This window comes from Culex pipiens, chromosome 2, assembly GCF_016801865.2.
Source record: "Culex pipiens pallens isolate TS chromosome 2, TS_CPP_V2, whole genome shotgun sequence".
Taxonomy (NCBI): domain Eukaryota; kingdom Metazoa; phylum Arthropoda; class Insecta; order Diptera; family Culicidae; genus Culex; species Culex pipiens.
In genome coordinates this window covers 121,447,197-121,470,833 of record NC_068938.1, presented here as the reverse complement: position 1 = coordinate 121,470,833, position 23,637 = coordinate 121,447,197, and the positions used below count along the sequence as shown (strand labels likewise).

The 23,637-nt window shown below is 36.3% G+C and overlaps 1 protein-coding gene across 2 annotated transcripts in view; it reads right to left on the bottom strand.

Moving 5' to 3' along the window:
- LOC120429313 (uncharacterized) overlaps window positions 1–23,637 on the bottom strand; it is a 227,278-nt gene that overhangs the window by 194,222 nt on the left and 9,419 nt on the right. The window contains exon 1 of one of the 2 annotated variants that reach the window (XM_052707574.1): window positions 15,366–15,494. The exons of the other annotated variant lie outside the window; for it this stretch is intronic. The gene's annotated coding sequence lies outside the window, so the exon portion shown is untranslated. Of the gene's footprint in view, window positions 1–15,365; window positions 15,495–23,637 lie in introns of those variants that run through there. 2 annotated transcript variants of the gene reach the window in all.

Below are 23,637 nucleotides of genomic sequence, written 5' to 3'. Positions count from 1 at the left end.
AAAAAAACAATCTCCATAAAAAAATCCGTGAGTAAAATATCAATTAAAGGTGAGCGAAAGTTGAAATATGACCGAATTCACTAGCGATTAAAATTACAGCATATTACCGAAAATAACTTTTGGGCGTGGCTCCGAATTTAACTGTTAATCTGAAATTTGATTCCAGATCCGAATTCAGCGACCAAAATAACTATAAGAAACCATACTCTGGCCTCTAAAACATATGCCGCATGTAAATAATAGGCCGTTGTTGTTGATTCCGAGAAATTTGTAAAATTGGCACTTTTTTTTTCTCACTAAAACTAAAATATCTTGGCACTGGAGTATCGAAATTACGTTTTCTTTTAAAGAAAAATGTTCGTAGAGAATTTCCTACATGCTACATTCATTAGTTCTACTGAAAAAAAGTCCACCCAATTGTAAGTGAGCATTTTACAAAAAAAAAGTAAAAAAAAAACAATTTTTCGACATTAAATTGCCTGGAAGAACCCAAAAACATAAATATTGGTCAATTATCGAAAGTGCATTTTGATCCTTGGACAATAAACTATCATTTAAAAAGTGAGCACCTTTATTTTTTGACAAAACCTTGAAATGGGGCAAGCAAATTGCAACATTTTGGGTGCCCGAAATGCGAACGGAGCGCTGTGCTCGCAGAATCAAAATTAGATTAAAAAAGATAGGAGGAACATACACCTTAGATTTATTGGTCCTTTATGTGAAATCGTCTCAGCTTTCGAATGGATTTGTCAGTTTTTCGATAAAGCGGGGCGCCGGCCTTCAAAAATGACTTTTAAAAATACATTGGTGTTTTGTGGCTAAAAAATGTATGAAACGGTATTTTTCTGACAAGTGCATTCGAAAGCTCTGCTCATTTCCTTTCCAAAACACCCCTAAACATTGAGGATTCGTTGAAGTTTTGCAAAGTTATTAGCAATTTTGTAGACGCGCTCAAGTCACAAAATTACCAATTTAAAAAAATGTTGTAGCTTCGTGGCGCCGAGGTGAGGAAAAATTCAACCAACCAAACATGGTTTCGTTCATAACTTGGTGGGGGCTATTGGAAAAGTACATTGCATTTGATTTTTGAGCACCTTGTGTAAATAGTGGTCCACTTTCAGCGAGAATTACTCATTTATTTATTACGCATTTGTACACCACTTGATCGTCGAAGCCTATGATCAGTAGTGCAGAAAGGATATTACGGTTCTGTTCAGCAACAGAAGGGCAACCATGGGTGGTCTCTCATGCTCACATTTATTTATTACGCATTTGAAGGTTCATCAAATTATCCAAAATAGAAAATAAAATAAATAAATAAATAAATAAATAAATAAATAAATAAATAAATAAATAAATAAATAAATAAATAAATAAATAAATGATACACTATTTTGCGGCAAACAAGACCAAAATGATCTTAATTCGATTAAAAATTTGCAAAATGATAAAACAGTTTAGTGCAAAAAAATCCTTTCGTCGTGTTCGCACGTCCTAATTTACCTTCACAGATTTCCAAAATTCGATTCCTTGATATTCAACAAAAAGCCAAAAACCTTTTACACAAGTGAACATTCGTCTCTTGGAATAGGTTAAACACTTCTTATTTTAACACTTTGTTTTATGTTTTTCCTGACATCTCGTCACTCGTCGATGTTGACTCTGGTGTTCCTATTTGTTGATTTTTTGATGGCTGCAGCCAGCTCTCGTGCTGTGGGCAGCAGGGCCAGGAAGATGGTTTTATTGTTGTGTTCGTTTTGTAATGTATTTGTATTAAAATCTAGCATGGCTTTTTTGTGGTGATGGTATGGTTTTGGTGGTGGTGGTGATGGTGTTAAAAAAGCAAACGTTCAATTTACTAACATTGAGTCCAAAACCTCCCTACAAACATCTATACCACTAGGTGACGTAGAGATCTCTGCGCATTCTAGATAGATGTTTACTAACATACCTTCCAATCCCCGAGGTTAGCAAGGTACCGGCCAGGAGCCCCTTATCTTACTGGATAGTATTACACGCTCATCTAAAGAGGAAAACATGGTATCTCCCGTGTTGGAATATTGTAACCGGATGAGAGTCTAGTGCTATCATACGTTTAATTACAGTTAAACAGGAAGATAAGCGTTGTGCAGCCATCCGGAATTGTGCGACCTTTATTGCTAATGCTAATGCTAATGCTAATGCTAATGCTAATGCTAATGCTAATGCTGCAGCCAGCTCTCGTGCTCTTCTGTATGCTACGTCTTTCCATTTTTTCCATTCATATCTTGAGTAGTAGCAGGATTCCCACCATAATCAAGATGATCCATATTTTGAACTCGGATCTCTCAAGGGTTTCAGTGTACACTTCTTGGTTCTCGATACCGGTGACCTGTTGGTTGCCGATCTGCTTAACTTCCTCGTCTTTTGATGGTTCGTTTTATGTTTTATGTTTTATGTTTTATGTTTTATGTTTTATGTTTTATGTTTTATGTTTTATGTTTTATGTTTTATGTTTTATGTTTTATGTTTTATGTTTTATGTTTTATGTTTTATGTTTTATGTTTTATGTTTTATGTTTTATGTTTTATGTTTTATGTTTTATGTTTTATGTTTTATGTTTTATGTTTTATGTTTTATGTTTTATGTTTTATGTTTTATGTTTTATGTTTTATGTTTTATGTTTTATGTTTTATGTTTTATGTTTTATGTTTTATGTTTTATGTTTTATGTTTTATGTTTTATGTTTTATGTTTTATGTTTTATGTTTTATGTTTTATGTTTTATGTTTTATGTTTTATGTTTTATGTTTTATGTTTTATGTTTTATGTTTTATGTTTTATGTTTTATGTTTTATGTTTTATGTTTTATGTTTTATGTTTTATGTTTTATGTTTTATGTTTTATGTTTTATGTTTTATGTTTTATGTTTTATGTTTTATGTTTTATGTTTTATGTTTTATGTTTTATGTTTTATGTTTTATGTTTTATGTTTTATGTTTTATGTTTTATGTTTTATGTTTTATGTTTTATGTTTTATGGTTTATTTTTTATGTTTTATGTTTTATGTTTTATGTTTTATGTTTTATGTTTTATGTTTTATGTTTTATGTTTTATGTTTTATGTTTTATGTTTTATGTTTTATGTTTTATGTTTTATGTTTTATGTTTTATGTTTTATGTTTTATGTTTTATGTTTTATGTTTTATGTTTTATGTTTTATGTTTTATGTTTTATGTTTTATGTTTTATGTTTTATGTTTTATGTTTTATGTTTTATGTTTTATGTTTTATGTTTTATGTTTTATGTTTTATGTTTTATGTTTTATGTTTTATGTTTTATGTTTTATGTTTTATGTTTTCGATTGGAAGGAAGTGCCTTAATTTCACTAGATATTTTCAAAATTTAAATATTTTTTGTCACCCAACACAGTTTTTTAAGCACAGCTACTGAAAACTTTTCAATATTTCAAGCTTTTCCACCTAAACAAAAAGTTGTACCGATAGTTGAAATGAAAACTATTCCAGCCAATATTTGCCGATGGTGCTGCCAACCAGCCAGAATGAGTTTTCAGAGTTCAGAGCACGTGGTTCCTGCAGTTGGTGATGCAACCAACTCATGCCAACTTATCGAGCAGAAACACTAACTAACCAGGACCAGGACCAGCAGCATCCGCATCCATCCATGCTGTTGATGACGATGACGATGGATGGGACGTGCTGTAGCACCTCGACGAACGGCTGACAACAAAATTCAGCGTAGTATGATGCGTACGATGGCAACAGCCACTTGATGTGAGGCACAGGTTTGGGGGAGCGTCCATAAAGGTTGTATTGTTTTGCCCATTATAACTAGTTTCACAACATAATGAGGTTTACACAGTTACTCTTGAGTAAGCACAAACTTTGATTTTCCCGAAGATATAAATTAGGATAGATTTTTTAACAGTGAGGTATTCAAAACTGCCTACCTTTGTAACGTCATGCTAGAACGCTCCTTCGGGGATTACGGAGCAAAAAAAAATCTGCCTTGTACACTTTCTAAACTCAGCAACATATTACAACTACGCAAAGTTTCGATGAGTTTACACTTTTCCCCCAGCGAGAGGCTATGCAAATATGGTGCAGCATTTGTGCATCCTGAAGAGTATAATTACAAAACTCTTGAACTTCCGTTCGCAATAGTAAACTGTGATCATGCTATGAACGCTCGACAATGCGTTCATTATTTGAAGAAGAGAAAGGATATCGTTTACAGAATTTCGTACGAAATTGGGTCGGTTCCATTGCCCTGTTGGTGGTCGTTTTGACTGTGATGAAATCCTCTCTTCCTTTGTTTAACGGACAGACAGATAGGGTGGGTCGGTTTAATTAATCACGAAAGCGCCCAATTTACACTTGTTGCCCTGAAGTACACCCTCAACAGGTGTGGAAAGCGTTGAATTTGGCCACCTGGGTTTTAATTGAATGCTTTGGAACTCAATTGAAATGCGAAACCATTCAATGGGGGACGTTTTGGGAATTTTGGAGCGATTTGGTTCCCCTACTCATAACAAAACGATTGAAGTGGGTTACAGACAGATCGAGCCATTATTTAATGTTCATTCAGTTTCAAAATGGAAATGCCACGTCAAGTCTTTTGTTTGCCTTTCATTAAATTTTCGGTCCACGCATATCCAAATCTAATTCACACCAGCACATGAAACATCATTTCAATAGTTTACCAATTAAACAATATCCACCGCAAAATTGGACACGTGCCCAAAAACACCGGCAAAACAGTTATGTTCATTAATGGAAAAACACATAATCACACTCAAAAACGAAACCGGCACTAGTCCCAAGGCAATATTTAGCAGCAAATTTAATCTACAAAGTTGGGGCAACCCCGAGGGCGTTCCTTTCACCTATAAATAAAGCAAACAACTTCAAGCTTGGCAAAATCATTGCAATAGGAGCCGCGTGCTCAGCATGGTCGTGCCCTTGCCCACATTGATACAGAAAATACAATTTTGCACAGTTGCCGGCCCTGGAACAGCCCACTCGGAGAAAATTACCACCCTCGCAATTGCATCGTGCGAGCACCACGATGCGGGGAATGCGAAACAACATGAATTCAAAACGAGTAGACCAGATTAAAGGGTTGGCGCGTTTGTGAGAGAAACAATTACATTGTTATCATTTAAAGTTTATTTTGTGACAGAAAGATTAATGCAATAATTTGAAAAACGGCATTTTTTGTATTTTGTTGGATTACCAACAGTTTCAGAAATGTGTTATTTACCTGCAACTTTCTATGTTTCTCTTCTGAAACATAACATAACTAAATTTGGCATTTCTGGAAAGGTGAGACAGTCAAGCATTATCTGTTAAGTAGGCTTTTAAACTTTGTTTCACGAATATAAATAATTCTAAAGGTTTTAGCTCAAAATGACTGATCATTTTGAACTCAAATTATGTATTGTAAAAACTGTATTTTCTTTGGTAAAAATTTTCAGCGGTAGAGAAAAACGCGGGCTATTTATCGGCTTGGTTTCTGTGTTATAGTTTGACGTTCAAAGTGTCCATAATAGGTAACAATAAACACGATAATCAAGGCAAACACTGTTTACATGAAATAACGTAACAATGTACAAATAAAGACGATATTTAATCTTGAAAAATCGAGAAAATGTTCTTTCCAGTTAAATTTTCAATATTTCCCTAACTATTTCCTATTACGGATTTCATTTTCAGAAAACACTCACTCAGTGCTAATCAAATCGCTTGAATCGACAGCACGCAACTGATCTTGAGTTATCAGGATTCGAGAGAGGCCAGCGATTTCCCGAGCAGACGGAAATAACTTGGGAATAGCATTATTTGATATTTGAAAATACTAGGCCGATAACATTTCACGTTATTTATAACAGGATTTGTTATTCGTCGTTATGATTTGTTTGTTATTTGATTGTTATTGTAATAACAGACTAATAATATTTTGAGTTATTTATCGAACAAATCTTTGTTATTATTTTTTGTTATTTTAACAACTAATTCGATCATCCCAATAACAATTGGTGGTATTCTTCCATAACAAAAAAATTATTCCTCAGTTGTTTTGGCTTTCAACCAATATCGGACCAATAACAAATTTTGTTATGATAACATAAATTGTTCTTAAACTCATATGCAAAAATAGATTTTTCAAGAAGATTCCATATCATTTTCTGTTATTTTAACAGTATTTGTTATTGAAATGGCATGAATTTTGTTATAACCGTCTGCCCGGGTTGGTCGATCATGTCACACAGTAGGTCTATTCCCGTACTTGCAGAATTGCCGAATTTCTGCAGCTTCTGCAGAATTCTGCAGCCAGCATAAGTCACTTTTATGCAGCACGTTCCCGTACTTTTCAGCTCGCTCTCTTTAACTCTCTCTTTTGCAGAAGTTCTGCAAAGAGAGAAGCGGCAAAACTTTTGCCTGGGGCGCGTTCCAGTACTTTTTCTGCAACATTGTACACAGTTGAGTGGATTTATTCAAATGGGTATTAAAGATTTTAAATTATTTTCAAATAAAACAAAGTGTTGAAAAAGTTAGTTGTTGAAAAAACTTTATCTCAAGAACGCGGGTATTATTTTTTATGCAACTCAACAACGCGGGTATTATTTTTTATGCAACTCAACATTTTATTTCGAAAATCAAGCAAGTACCATTTATTATTCACTTGAAATTAATTATGCATATTTAGAAATTATAAATTAAAAACAGTTTAAAACTTTTACCTTAGAAAAAAAAATAGTAATGAGAGTTTTTTTTTAAATACGAAAAAAGGTTAAATATATAAGAAATCAAAAATACTTTTTTGAATTGCAAAAAAAAAATATTCAGTATAACATAAATAAATTATGGCTATTTCACATAGAAGAACATCTGTAACGCAATAAATTTAAAAAAATAAAAAAAATAATCTAAATCGGAAATTCGGAAAAGATTAAATTCATAGATACAAAATAATAAAAAACTAATATTTTCACATTGAGAGCCTTAAAAATAATTCAATTCAATTCGGTTTTATTGGTGAATAATCAAGATACAATGAGTTATTTTGAAGTGCATAACAGAGTTTTGGAGTTCCTTTTAGCTGTGTGTTGCATCATAATCCATTTTGGAACAATTAACTCTTTAACTAAGGCACTAGCAAGAGTAAGAAAAAAAAAACTTACATAAATTGCAAAGGAAAGGGGATAGAGGAAGAGAAAGCTTATATCTAGATCATAGGTTATTTATCCTTTGTAGATGTGTTTGATCATCAGTTCCCCAAGGGCCAGAAATTGTTCCGCCTTGTTCCGGCAGCTCCGAAACCGCGTCATCATCTCCCAGGCGAGAGCAAAGAACTCCGGCAGGGTGAAGAGATCTTCCCCGGTGACTTCTTTCTGGGCCGTACTACCACTACCGGCAGCGTCCACGCTGGCGAACGAACGCTCCCAACCAGGAGGGAACGCTGAGTTTTCCGCTGGAACCGTAAGCGAAAACGGCTGCGCTCGTACTTCGCTGAGGAGGGTGGGACGCTGCTGCTTTCTTCTTCCTCTTTTCCTGCTCCTCAAGGTAGGCCTTGCGCGCGACGCATCTGCGGTAATTGCCGGTATGGTTACCACCGCAGTTCGCGCACTTTACGCGCGGCTTGGTTTGATCTGCCTTGTCCCCCGCCTCCGAGAGGTGTGACTCACTTCACGCAGCGGAGCCGGAGATTGCAGTTCCGCGAGCCGTAGCCAAATTTCTGGCAACGGTGGCATTGCGCTACGTCCGTCGGGTTCTTGGTGTAAAACCGCCAGTTTACCCAAAAACCGTCCAGCGTCTTAGTCCGCCGCAGGTCTTGGATCTTGACGGTGCCACGGTCGAAGTACAACAGGTACAGTATGTGAGTACCTGTTACCGTTGTCTTGCGCGAGAGCCCTTTTATCTCCCTCGTTTTTATTCCGGCGTCCGAAATGTGCTTCTTCAGGTCGGAAACTGGACGGTCTTGGTAACCCTGTAAGACGACCTTAACAGGGGGCTTCTCGGGGTTGAATGTGTAGAAGTTGAAGTTGCTACGCTTCAATTCTTCAAACACCAGTGTTATCACTTGCACTGCCGACTTACCAATTTTCAGACAATATCCGAGGCCTTCCAGCAACTCGTCAACATCGTCCGCCAACGTGTCCAAAACAAAAATTGGAGGTGGTCTACGTTCCGCTGGAGAATTGTTCTTTTTTGACGTCGACACTTTTTTGCGTGCACGTCCATCGTCGTCGTCGTCGTCGGTAGTGCTGCTACCGTCGGTGTTGTTGTTGTTGTTTTCTTCGTCGTCGCTCAGCATCTGGATCTCGTTCCTGATGGGGATGATGGCACCGTGGCACCGGAACGGGTTCGCACTGTTGATCTTGGAACATATCCGGGATGTAGTAACTTTTTGTCGATACCTTCTGCGCTCACGCTCCCCTGCGCGATGGCGGTCAACACGGCGTTGGTTTGTTTACCTTTTTGCACACGGCCGGTAGACGAACTTCGCGGGTTTTTCGAGGCCGCACTCGAACTGCCACGGCCACGGCCGGCCTTTGGCATGCTGGAGAAGCAAATTCGCGGGTAACCACAATCAATTACGGCGAAAAAATTCGAAAAAAACGATGGAGCACTGAGCACTTGACTGCTGCTTGCTCTCGTGCGTACACGGAGGAGCTTAAAAATAAATAAATCAGATTTTTTAGAAATTTTAAAATGCTAATATTTATATGAGAAAAAATTACGAAATCAAAGCAAAAAATTCAAATAGTCAAAAATTAAAAAAAAAATCTAATTGTGGTATGGTTGAGCGTTTTAGCAGAATGCACCACTATTCAAAATTATAAAATAAAAAAAACCTGGTTCTTAAAACTCCAAATAAAACAATCTTTAAAAATTTCAAAGGTTTTGCCTTCCTCACCTTACTGAGGAAAGGCTATAAAATCACTCAGAAAACGAACTTCTTAGTTTTACCTCCTAGACCCACCTTCATGTATACATATCGACTCAGAATCAAATTCTGAGCAAATGTCTGTGTGTGTGTGTGTGTAGGGATGTGGGTCTGTGCACCAAAAAATATGCACTCGATTATCTCAGCACTGGCTTAACCGATTTGGACCGTTTTGGTCTCATTCGATTCGTCTTGGGGTCCCATAAGTCCCTATTGAAAATTATGAAGTTTAGTAAAGTACTTCAAAAGTTATGCTAAAAAAACGATTTTAACAAAAGTCCGGAAGATTGTAAAAAGGGTGGTTTTTGTAAGAAAACCCGTCATGCTATACATTTTTAGAAAGGTAATAAAAAGACCTTTCCAATGTGTCAAAAACATTTAAGATCTGACAACCCTATCAAACGTTATAAGCACTTAAGTGTTATTTATGCACTTATTGGAGGTCGGATCTCGAATATTTCGATGAAAACGTTGTCCGGATCTCTCATGCGACCTATTGTTGGATAGGTAATCAAAAGAACTTTCCAACGCGTCCAAGACATTGAAGATCTGACAACCCTATCAAAAGTTATAAGCATTTAAGTGTTATTTATGAACCTTTTAGAGGCCGGATCTGATATATTTCGATGAAAACGTTGTCCGGATTTATCATGCGACCTGTCGTTGGATAGGTAATTAAAAGCCCTTTGCAACGAGTTCAAAAGATTGCAGATATGACAACCCTATCAAAAGTTATACGCGCTTAAGTGTTATTTATGAACTTCTTTCAGGCCGGATCTCATATATATTGTTGAAAACGTTGTCCGGATCTATCATGCGACAGGTCGTTGGATAGGTAATCAAAAGACCTTTCCAACGAGTTTTATAGATTGCAGATCTGACAACCCTATCAAAAGTTATAAGCACATAAGAGCCCTGAATTATGAAGATCTGACTATACCCAGTCTGACGGTATAAATAATGAATCAAGTTGATAGAACACTGAAAGGTCCGCCCTTTTGTATCTATTTTGGATAGCATTACCCTCTAAATGTGAGGAAGGCACCAACCACCTAAGGGTGGATTAAGTAACGTTTTTAATTTAAATTCAAATGTTTGAAAATTCTAAATGAAAATAATTATCAAAATAAAAACATAATAGTTTAGACCATAAAAATCAAAGATATTATAATTTCAAATTTAAGTTTCTATCCTTAAATATTACTCCAAAAAAATATATTTTTTGTGATTCAAGATAGCGGCGTTGAAGAATTTAAGAATTTAAAAAAAACGAAACTATTGGCACTACGCCCCCCGGGGCATGGCCTTCCTCTAACGTGGGATTTCTGCTCCAGCGCCTCTGACGAGACAGGAGAAACCGGGACCGACGTTTTACTTCACCATCCGATAGAAGCTCAGTGGATAAGGCGGGAATCGAACCCGCGTCTCATAGCATCATCGGGATCGGCAGCCGAAGCCGCTACCCCTGCGCCACGAGACCCACAGAATTTATAATTCTGAAAATAGTTAAATAAAATATATTTTTTTATTAGGTTGTTTCAAATAAACAAATAAATAAACTAGTGTTGCAAATAAGATTCATATACCTTGATTTTACGAAAGAAAAAAAAAACAAAGATATTTTTGAAAGATGTATTTATTTCATTTATTTTTATTTCGTTTTGGTTAAAATTGCATTGTAATTGTTTATTCGATTGAAATTAAATAGCCTGATAACATAAACTCAAAAAAAAAAAAACAATCAAATTCCGTCGTTGCATGTTTTTTCAAGTTTGAACAATCAAGAGACAAGATAAAATTTATTGAAACGTAATTTGGATTCAAAGCTTCTTTACGAAAAAAACTTTTTTAGCTTTGGTTTGCAAATTTATTCAAATATTTTACAAAACATTTCAAAATGATTTTAAAGACGCGAAATTTAAAAAAAAAATGTAGAAAAAAATATATCTGATAGTTTTTAATTCGTCACTCTTCACATTTCTTGGAATTATTGATACTTATGAAAAAATATGCTATCTGATTTCTTGACTCAATTTAAAACATTTTTTAATATTTTAAAGATATTTGTAGCGATCATTATTTTCAATATGATTAATTTGCTTTTTTCCAGCAAAACTATATAATTAAAAAGTTTTTCTGAAAAAAAAACATTTTTGCTTACTCGTTTATGAAAAATAAATTTTAATAAAAATCCTCAAAAAAGAATCAATTCAATTAGAAGTGAAAACAGCCAAAACATTAAAACATTTTTTGAGTATTTCATAGAATACAGAACATAGAATAGAACTTTTTTGAAGAACCGTCGCGGGCCGGATGAAATGGCTTCACGGGCCGGACGTTGGGCAGGCCTGTCCTAAAGCTTCACTCCCTTACGGTGAGATGCACAACTAACGGCTACAACGGCATTTCTCTGGACCGGAAGGGCCATTCCCAAGACACACAAACACACACACACACACATCACCTACAGAAAGCGGAAACGACACGCCAAACAAGCAGCAGCAGGCTTTGGCGAAATTAAAATAAATCGATAAACGTCGGACCAGAATCATGATAAAATGCATCTCATTTGGACGGCAGCAGCATATGGAGCGAGAATTCAAACTCTTTGCTGCGTTGTTTTCTGTCATGTGACGGGTTTTTCGCAATCAGACGGTACACTTTTCCATTTGTCACGGCCGCGCACCAGACTAGGCTGTGTGTATATCCTGCTTAAGTAGATATTTTATGTACATACATTACCATAAATTTGCCCTCCAATTCAATGGAAATCTAAATGCAATAAAAATCGAATTGCTATTGTTGAACAAAGCGAGTTTTACATTCAGTTGTTTAGAAAAGGAGGAGTTTGAAATAAGATTTAATTTCTGCACCATTTTTGCGTTAATTCGTCACGTTAATTTTTGGTACCAAACATTTCTTTTATTATTTTAATGTACCCTTTGCAACACGTCTGCCCGGAGTTGTTCAACCGGGTGATTTTCCCAGATGGTTCCTGTCGTATCGTGCAATGCACGAAAGCAGAACAAATTTTCCGAATGTTTGTGACGTATGGAGCACTTTTCACCAACCCCTCCCCCCCTTCTTTTCACTCATGCACCATTCACACTCTGTCACACTACTGGTGCTGCTGGCTGAGCCACAATCAATAACCCAGTGCCATACTTTGCCGTTCATCGCCGTTTGTTACTTGAGACAAATATGACTCGACATAAATTTTCCACCAAATTAACTACTGTACTGTGTGTGTTTTTTTTCACCGAGGATACTAACAATGCCATTGTGTGAGTGTGAGGAAACTTTTTCCCCCTCCATTGTTTCTTTTGCTGATTCATGACAGTAGATGTACTACATCCGGTTTGTGTGTACGTGTGTGCGTTTGTGTGAAACAATGTGGAACAAGAACGAATGTAAAACCAGAAAATACGGAATTGAAAATGGAAATTCATGCACGGTTCATATTTGTGATGATACTTGCAAGTTCCGTAATGACATGTTTGCACATTGTGCCATGATAATTTGCCGCAAGGTTGGGTAAATTGACAATCAAAAATTCAAATCCCTTCCACTAGTTCAAAGCTTAAAGGTTCTTTCACTTTCAGCTCTTTCAATTCGCACCGAAAAGAGACCAAAAAAAATCAATGGTTCCGATACCATAAATTCCTGGATGTTCACGCGGTTCAGTGTGCACTCACCCGGGCTAGCCACAATGTTATAAAATATACTTTATCTGGTTCCATAAATTGCACTCAAGGATTATTACACTGCGCTGGGATATTTTCTGTGGAGTTTTTTTTTTTTCGCATCCTACCACTATCACGCCACCAGCATCCAACTCCAATGCTGCATGTGTTTGTGGTGCGGGGTTTGGTTGATGAATGCCGGGTTAGACTCATTGTTTGTGGGAACGTAATTTCAACCGAAATTGAGATAGTAATGATGAGTTGGTAATGCAATCATTGCTGCTCATGGTGCTTTCATAAAATGTTTTATGTCACGCAGATCTCTTTTGTCAATCTTTTAACTTACTGCATAATCGCTGCATTTAGTTTTTGTTAGTTTTTTGTGTATCGTATTCGGCTAATTGTTACAGTCATCCCTCATATTCGGAACAGTTTACAGATCGGCCAATGTTAAAAAAAAATCATAGCAAATCGATAATTGAACGTAATGATACGCTTTTACCTTCTTGTGAAAGCTTTACTTGGGATCTTTCGATTAATGTATTGAACGACTGTAATTTTTTACGTTTTATATCAAATTTTCAAAGAAAAACATTGACCCTTAAAATCCACAAATTCGGAACACTTTTTTCTTACGGATGTAAACAAACTTTGATTCTCCCCAGGAGTACATATTTTCTACAAAATAATGACTGCACACCCTGGAACCAATGAAACTCAAGCTAAGTAATGTTTTATGATTCGTCTGATAACATTTTTGTGAAAATATCAGTCAAATTCAGGTGTTCCACAATTGCAGGAGGCACAATAACATCCCACAATTATGAATCAGGCAATTTGAAGGCAGTGTTTTGCCGCTCTGAATAAAATAATCTCGAGATGCAGTTTTTGTTCAAAAAGAACTACTTTTGCTAGTGAAATAGCAAGAGAATGTTCAAATAAAGGTCCTAAAAATAGAAAGGTCGCCAGAAAATAGTGCGTCCATCCCGGGAATTCCCGGGACAAAAATCCCGGGATTTTTCCAAAACCGGGAATTCCCGAATCCAGGGATTTTTTTAATTTTGTCCCGGGAATTCCCGAAATTGAAAACAAATCAAATTTTGGTTTGGAAATTTAGATTTGATTGTGGAAATAGATGAATAGTTGAATACTTAGTACTCGATAAGAGTTTTAAAGCATTAAAATTTGTAATCGGCATGTATTCGCATTAATTTGGCTTGTTAGGGAAAATTGCTGAAATTTTAGTTTACAGATCCGCAAAGTGCCTCACGCTTTAAATATTTCTATTAAATTAAATTTATTTTAAAAAGAATTGGTATTATTTAGTATATTCATGACTCTGAACTTGAAAAAAAAATCATATTTAATTATTTTTCATCAAAAACCGGCATTTGTGGCAAATCAGGACAAAATTAAGGAATTTAGACAGCTGTTTTAACAATTTTCTAAATAATGTTCTGATAATTTGATTGATTTTAGTTACAACAGGAATAGTGTATCTATTCAGACTGCAGTCCCGATTATCTTCAGTTCGTCGCCGTCGTGCTAAGTTGTCGTACGTGCATTTTGGGCCAAATTGAGTTAAGAACGCCATTTTGTGCAGCTCACAATGCCTCATCTTTTGACCTTCACAGATCCCCAAAATTCGATTTCAATCCTGAGATATTCAATGAAAACCAAAAAAGCCCCGAAAATTTTTGTCACTCTACATATAAAAGAAGTTTCAATCCTGTCGTGCTATCTTGTCACTCCCTGAAAATTGATGTAAGTGCGACAAAGGGCAAAGGGATTTCAGGTCAGAATGCGTTTGACGCACGTACAAGTTAGACTACCGTAAACATTTTTAATTATAACTCGGGACTCCAGCAACCAACTTCAACCAAACTTCGGGACAATGCACAGAATGGTCAGCCAAACAAAACGTGTTTGTTATTGTTAACAATGCGTGCTTTCGTTTTTGTTTATTCAAGGTCAAACATTGAAACGCGTTTTTCTCGGAACGTCAAAATGGCGGGTGCGACATGATAGCACGACGACGTCGAGTTGGCGGTAGTGACTTTAATTTTTAAATATGTTTTAATATAAAACATAAAATTCTAAACTCATCTAAGGTGTTGTTTTTTTTATTTCTTGTTGTTTTAGACAGTTTCAATGAAATTGTTTAAGCTCTTGTTGTCATGTTTTATAAATAAATAAAAGAAAGAAAAATATTAAAAATTGCGGTTCATTTAAATTCCAAAGCACATCAAAGAGCGATTTTTTTAATGTATTTTAAGCTATCTTAAAAACTGCTGTCCTTGTTAAGATTGAAGTGTGAATTATCACCAATTAACAGTATTGAGCTAATTCTGTAATTTTAGGCTTGAAAAACATAAAAAATATAATGAAAACTTTGATTTTATTACTGCTTCAAAAATTTCCCGGGATCCCGGGAATTCCCGGGATTCCAAAAATATTTTTCCCGTTTCCCGGGAATTTCAAAACCCGGGAAAATTGGACGCCCTACCAGAAAAGATGCATTTGACATGCTATTGATAAATTATCACAAAAGTGTTCCGAATTTGTGGGTGTTTCGAATATGTGGGTTGACTGTACTTGATTTATCCAAAATCAACCGTCCAAATCTTTCCATGAAGTAGTCGTTTTACGGCGGTAATCAAACAAATTTTTGCAACTATAAAACTCATCTCAATCAACATTACCGAAGCAACACGAACTTTTTCAACAATATTTACCTGATTAACGGTCTGTTAAAAAGTCGGCAAGTAACTCGCTTATTTGTAATCAAAATAAACCACACACATTAACTAAACTACTACACTCGCCGTTTCGCAGCAGTCACCACGTTTATTTGCTTTTCCATATTAATCTTCTCATTGAAAGATGCCGGCGACAAAATTGGGCGAAATGTTCATCGCCCGGAGATCGCGAGTTGGCGCGAGCGAATGAACACCGCGAAAAAAGATTCGGGGGTTCATTGGGGTTAAATGATCACTGCGCCATTCGGTTTAATTGAAAAATAATTATTTTTTCGTTAATATCGCTACTTTGATGATGCGTAATTCATTTTTACAGTAAATTAGGCATTGTTACATCAAATTTGACCTTTCAAACGCACTAGAATGGCCAAATTTTAAAACAACAATGTTTGGTAATTTGACCGTTTTACCCCCAATTCCCCTTGTAGAACAAAAGAAAAGTTCATCCGCGGTCTGTCAGCAGCGCGCTGTTTTGTTTGCTGGATCAACATTTGGAAATGTCGAACGTTGAAGGAAATCGCGCAAAAAATGGAAATTAACCGATTTAAAATTTTTTGGCCGCAAATGAAAGGTAAGGATGGCTAATTTTTGATTCCGATCTGTAAAACTAGTTCTGGCGAGGGTTCTGGGCACTGCGGCAAACGAATGTATTGGCGGGTTGCTTCCGGTTGCATTTGATTTGAGAAGAAGGTTTTTCAATCCACCAGGGGCTTATTCGGGGGCAACAGTGCAGTGTTTTCAAACCAGTTTTTTTAATGTAACTGAGTACAATAAATCTCAAAAGTGGGGTAGCAATCAAGTATGAACGCAATTCGGAGTGTTATTTCGAGGTTTTAGCGCAAATCGAGGGAGTGTTATTGCGGGGATTTGGCGTAAAACGGGGTTTTCTTTTTTAATTTTATTTACAAATAAACGAAACATTTCTATAAGGGGTCATCCCCTTATAGAATCCGGTTCTTCAAGTGCCAGTCGGTATCGAAAGGACGTTGCATTCGCTCCAGCACACCTTGAACGGATGGCCATCCGAAAGCCACTGGAAGTTCTTGCTGCCTAACCTGTGGGCCCGGTCCGGGAAGTGGTCAACCGGTTAACAGGAGAGATTTGAAGGCCGAGGCCAAGCAAATGTTGGTCAGCAATGTTGCCTTTGAAAGCACATTCAAGCGAAAAACTAATCACTTCACTTCAGTCAAAACAAAATCTATCAAAACATTGCAACGCGTTTGACATCTCCACAGCATTGTACACGCTACATGGAGCATACCAATTTGGGTTGAAAATTTCGAGGTTTCGGATCGGGTTCGAATCCGATCTCAAAGTTTCAGGAGGTTTCTGAGGTTTCAGACCCGAAAAACCCGGCAGAACCTAAGTGGCACCCCCCTAGGGTCATCCACAAAACACTGATAAAGGGCCATCCTCAAATCTGGGTATCCAAGAACTCCCGAAAGTCATGGCCTATATAGCTACCTGATCAACGGAGGTCTATATGGGTGAATTAACCATCGGTATAGCTTCAGATAGCTTCAGTGAACCACGATGGATACTTTTCGCCATGTTGGATTATTATGGGTCCTCCAGGAAATCCCGGGAGTTATGACCTGATGATCTACCTGACCAACGGGGGTCTATATGGGTTTATTAATCATCGGTATAGCTTCAAGTAGCTTCAGTAAACCACGACCCATAACAATCTAACACGGCGAAGGGTATCCATCTGCACAGCTTTTGACGTAGACTACGTCTTACTCGAAGCTACTGGGGTGCCATTCCAAAAAACCCGGGCCGATGGCCCTGGAATAGTGCGTCATCCATCAAACGCTTATATCTTCCTTCCCTCTAATCGAATCGACACGATTAATGTTCCATTCGATTCGAAAATTATTCAGCAATTTGCTATAAAACTTTCATTGTTGGCAAAATAGTTTTACTATTGAAACAATTCAATGTTCTAAAATGTTTTCAAAATGCAGAGATTTTGGAAGCAAAATAAGCGCTTCCCACTCACGGACGGGAATGTCAAGTACCTATTTTGATCTAATCTAATCTAATCTAACACAAACGCAGCCAGTCCGATGAAAGCATGCTGGAAAGTCTTGTGATTAGATTACGCCCCAAGCACTTTTCTTGTCATTATTAATAATTGCAGTACATCCGAGAACACCCGAAAATGTATTGCAAAAATTAAAGCGGCCAGCCCTACTACGTTGTGTTTACCGCAGAGAGGATTCTGAGAACGGATCACATTTCACAGAATCTACAGGGGAGGAAGGATGCGTGGACATACCGTACCAAACGCTCCAGTTTACAGTTTCATATGTGTTTTGTATAATGTGTTAAGTGTAAAATATAGTGTGGTTATATAATCAATTAAATATAATAATGCAATATAATGATCATTTAACAAAATCCCTTCACCTATAAGTACGGTATGCTGATCGGAAGGAACGCGGTCAAGAAATGTTGCGTGTTCTTTTCGTGACCCCCCCAAGAAAAGTTGACAGTTCGGTATGAGCGCGATTGACGGTGTGCGCGCTTGAGGTTCTTTCGATGAAAAAATAAAAAGTTTAAAAATATTCAAAACTTAAAATTCAATAAATTAAAAACTTTTAACAACAATTATAAACAAAATAAAGAAATCAATAAATGAAAACAAATTTAGAAATTCTTAAATTCTAAAACAAGAAAAACTGAAATTAAAAAACTATGTAATAAGGAAATTAAAAAACTATGTAATTATGAAATAAGGAAATTAAAAAATTAGGAAACTAAGAAACAAGGGAATTAGGAAATTTGGAAATTATGATATTAGCAAATTAGTAAAATAAAAAAAAAGAAAATTAGGAAATTATGAAATTATGAAACAAGGAAATTAAGAAATTAGAAAATTAATATGTAAGGAAATTAGGATGTTAGGAAGTAAGCAAGTTAGGAAATTAGGAAATTAGGAAGTTAGGAAATTAGGAAATTAGGAAATAAGGAAATTTTTAAAATTAGGAAACTAGGAAATTAGGAAGTTAGGAAATTAGGAAGTTTGGAAATTAGGAAGTTTGGAAATTAGGAAGTTTGGAAATTAGGAAGTTTGGAAATTAGGAAGTTTGGAAATAAGGAAGTCATGAAATTAGGAAATTAGGAAGTTAGGAAATTAGGAAATTAGGAAACTAGGAAATTAGGAGTTTAGGAAGTTAGGAAGTTAAGAAATTATGAAATTAATATGTTAGGAAATTAGGAAGCTAGGAAATTATGAAATTATGAAATAAGGAAAATAGGAAATTCAGAAATTAGAAATTCGTGAAATTAGGAAAATAATATGTTAGGAAATTAGGAAATTAGGAAATTAGAAAGTTAGGAAGTTAGGAAATTTGGAAATTAGGAAATTAGGAAGTTAGGAAATTAGGAAATTAGGAAACTAGGAAATTAGGAGTTTAGGAAGTTAGGAAGTTAAGAAATTATGAAATTAATATGTTAGGAAATTAGGAAGCTAGGAAATTAGGCAATTATGAAATAAGGAAAATAGGAAATTCAGAAATTAGAAATTCGTGAAATTAGGAAAATAATATGTTAGGAAATTAGGAAATTAGAAAGTTAGGATGTTAGGAAATTTGGAAATTTGGAAATTAGGAAGTTAGGAAATTAGAATATTAGGAAGTGTGGAAGTTAGGAAGTTAGGAAATTGGGAAATTAGGATATCAGGAAACTAGGAAATTAGGAAATTAAGAAGTTAGGGAGATAGGAAGTTAAGAAGTTAGGAAATTAGGAAATCAGGAAATTAGGAAGTTAGGAAATTAGGAAACTAGGAAATTAGGAGTTTAGGAAGTTAAGAAATCAGGAAATTTGGAAGTATGGAAATTAGGAAAAAAGGAAGTTAGGATATTCGGAAATTAGGAAATTAGGAAGTTAGGAAATTTGGAAATTATAAAATAAGGCTGGTATTTTTTTCTGGAATTCTTAAATTCTTAAGTTCTTAAATTCTTAAATTCTTAAATTCTTAAATTCTTAAATTCTTAAATTCTTAAATTCTTAAATTCTTAAATTCTTAAATTCTTAAATTCTTAAATTCTTAAATTCTTAAATTCTTAAATTCTTAAATTCTTAAATTCTTAAATTCTTAAATTCTTAAATTCTTAAATTCTTAAATTCTTAAATTCTTAAATTCTTAAATTCTTAAATTCTTAAATTCTTAAATTCTTAAATTCTTAAATTCTTAAATTCTTAAATTCTTAAATTCTTAAATTCTTAAATTCTTAAATTCTTAAATTCTTAAATTCTTAAATTCTTAAATTCTTAAATTCTTAAATTCTTAAATTCTTAAATTCTTAAATTCTTAAATTCTTAAATTCTTAAATTCTTAAATTCTTAAATTCTTAAATTCTTAAATTCTTAAATTCTTAAATTCTTAAATTCTTAAATTCTTAAATTCTTAAATTCTTAAATTCTTAAATTCTTAAATTCTTAAATTCTTAAATTCTTAAATTCTTAAATTCTTAAATTCTTAAATTCTTAACCCGTACAAGCTAAACGTCTGAATGGAAGAATCGAAAAATCTTTAAAACTGCCGTATTTTTGACCTGTTTGACCAAATCCTTGACATTCGGTAGTCAAAAGAACGGGAAAGAACTCTAGTTTTCGATTCCGGGGAGAAATCCGAGTTTGGACCATTTTCACCGGAGTTATTCCGGATCGTAGTGGGGTACCTTTTTGACTGGCCGGCCGCATCCATACAGAAAATTAATTAAAATTGACAAAACTTACTGTAAATAAACAGAACATGCCCCAAAACATATTTGGATCAATGTTGGGCCATCCTAGCAAGTGTTGCAACCGGTTCCAGTTCTGGCCACCCTCGGAACCGGTTCCACGAGTGGGTAAGACTATAACACATTACAAGTCACATTTTGCCTTCGTTGTGTTCGTAAAAATATACAAAAAAAAATATTCAGATACAGATCCCAAATAATAAACAGGCCTTGTATGGCCACTATGGCTTGACCCCCGGAACATCCGGAACACGGTTCCAGAGGACCATTTATACGAAACTTGAACATATAGCTTGCGACATGTCAAAAATCATGGTTTTGTATCGTAAAAGTCAACCAACCCACTGAAATAAAGTTTGGACACAATGTGGCCACTATGGCTTGACCCCCGGAACATCCGGAACACGGTTCCAGAGGACCATATTTTGTAAACTGGCACATATAACTTGCGACATGTCAAAAATCATGGTTTTGCATCGCCAAACTCAACCAACCCACTGAAATAAAGTTTGGACACAATGTGGCCACTATGGCTTGACTCCCGGAACATCCGGAACACGGTTCCAGTGGACCATTTTTTGTTAACTGGCGCATATAACTTGCGACATGTCAAAAATCATGGTTTTGAATCGTAAAAGTCAACCAACCCACTGAAATAAAGTTTGGACACAATGTGGCCACTATGGCTTGTGGTTTACAAATAGGACTAGTATTGCCACTATGCCGGTTCCAGTGGAATAGTTTTACACAGAGTGGGTTTGAATTTACTGTCAGCAGGGGTTACATTCGGTACAGAGGGTGAGATTAGGCCATACAAATCTACATGAATTTATACTGCTCATTATCAAGCCATCAGGCTCAAAGTCACCCCTGTTGACTATATTTTTCATTTACTTTATACCATGTTTTTTTCTTCATTTTGTTGTTTACTTGTCTTTATTTTGAATAATTCATTGAATTTTCCTTAGCAGAAGCTGCGGTGATTGTGCTCATGTTGAGAACCCACAAATTCGACAGCCTCAAAAACCGCATCCCGACGAACCGAAGGCGACGAAACCCCGATGCCAAATTTGCCCGAGGCACAAGGACAAGAAGACTGACATTTCTTGCCACAACTGTGGACGATACGTATGTGTTGAAAAAAAACACAACCGAGAAAGTGTTCGATTCTTGCTGTGTGCAAATTGTAAGTGCTGAGCACGATCACTATTTGCCAACCTGACTACTACCTAAAATAAATCCCAAAAATGTACGACAGTGTTTTGATTTTGGAAATAATGATGATGAAATAAATGGTTTGAAAAATGCATCAAAACCAAAGGCACAAGCTGTGCAAACTATTTGTATACATAATTCACGTGAACCGTGTTCCAGATGTTCCGAGGGTCAAGCCATAGTGGCCACAGTGTGTCCAAACTTCATTTGAGTGGGTTGGTGGAATTTGGCGATGCAAAACCATGATTTTTGACATGTCACAAGCTATATGATCTAATTTTGTATCAATGGTCCACTGGAACAGTGTTCTGGATGTTCTGGGGGTCATGCCATGATTTTTGACATGTCGCAAGTTATATGTGCGAGTTTACAAAAAATGGTCCACTGGAACCGTGTTCCGGATGTTCCGGGAGTCAAGCCATAGTGGCCACATTGTGTCCAAACTTTATTTCAGTGGGTTGGTTGAATTTGGCGATGCAAAACCATGATTTTTGACATGTCGCAAGTTATATGTGCCAGTTTACAAAATATGGTCCACTGGAACCGTGTTCCGGATGTTCCAGGGGTCAAGCCATAGTGGCCACATTGTGTCCAAACTTTATTTCAGTGGGTTGGTTGACTTTTACGATACAAAACCATGATTTTTGACATGTCGCAAGTTATATGTGCGAGTTTACAAAATATGGTCCACTGGAACCGTGTTCCGGATGTTCCAGGGGTTAAGCCATAGTGGCCACATTGTGTCCAAACTTTATTTCAGTGGGTTGGTTGAATTTAGCGATGCAAAACCATGATTTTTGATATGTCGCAAGTTATATGTGCCAGTTTACAAAAAATGGTCCACTGGAACCGTGTTCCGGATGTTCCGGGAGTCAAGCCATAGTGGCCACATTGTGTCCAAACTTTATTTCAGTGGGTTGGTTGAATTTGGCGATGCAAAACCATGATTTTTGACATGTCGCAAGTTATATGTGCCAGTTTACAAAAAATGGTCCACTGGAACCGTGTTCCGGATGTTCCAGGGGTCAAGCCATAGTGGCCACATTGTGTCCAAACTTTATTTCAGTGGGTTGGTTGAATTTGGCGATGCAAAACCATGATTTTTGACATGTCGCAAGTTATATGTGCCAGTTTACAAAAAATGGTCCACTGGAACCGTGTTCCGGATGTTCCGGGAGTCAAGCCATAGTGGCCACATTATGTCCAAACTTTATTTGAGTGTGTTGATTGAATTTGGCGATGCAAAACCATGATTTTTGACATGTCGCAAGTTATATGTGCCAGTTTACAAAATATGGTCCACTGGAACCGTGTTCCGGATGTTCCAGGGGTCAAGCCATAGTGGCCACATTGTGTCCAAACTTTATTTCAGTGGGTTGGTTGAATTTGGCGATGCAAAACCATGATTTTTGACATGTCGCAAGTTATATGTGCCAGTTTACAAAAAATGGTCCACTGGAACCGTGTTCCGGATGTTCCGGGAGTCAAGCCATAGTGGCCACATTATGTCCAAACTTTATTTCAGTGGGTTGGTTGAATTTGGCGATGCAAAACCATGATTTTTGACATGTCGCAAGTTATATGTGCCAGTTTACAAAAAATGGTCCACTGGAACCGTGTTCCGGATGTTCCGGGAGTCAAGCCATAGTGGAAACATTATGTCCAAACTTTATTTGAGTGTGTTGATTGAATTTGGCGATGCAAAACCATGATTTTTGACATGTCGCAAGTTATATGTGCCAGTTTACAAAATATGGTCCACTGGAACCGTGTTCCGGATGTTCCAGGGGTCAAGCCATAGTGGCCACATTGTGTCCAAACTTTATTTCAGTGGGTTGGTTGAATTTGGCGATGCAAAACCATGATTTTTGACATGTCGCAAGTTATATGTGCCAGTTTACAAAAAATGGTCCACTGGAACCGTGTTCCGGATGTTCCGGGAGTCAAGCTATAGTGGCCACATTGTGTCCAAACTTTATTTCAGTGGGTTGGTTGAATTTGGCGATGCAAAACCATGATTTTTTATATGTCGCAAGTTATATGTGCCAGTTTACAAAAAATGGTCCACTGGAACCGTGTTCCGGATGTTCCGGGAGTCAAGCCATAGTGGCCACATTGTGTCCAAACTTTATTTCAGTGGGTTGGTTGAATTTGGCGATGCAAAACCATGATGTTTGATATGTCGCAAGTTATATGTGCCAGTTTACAAAAAATGGTCCACTGGAACCGTGTTCCGGATGTTCCAGGGGTCAAGCCATAGTGGCCACATTATGTCCAAACTT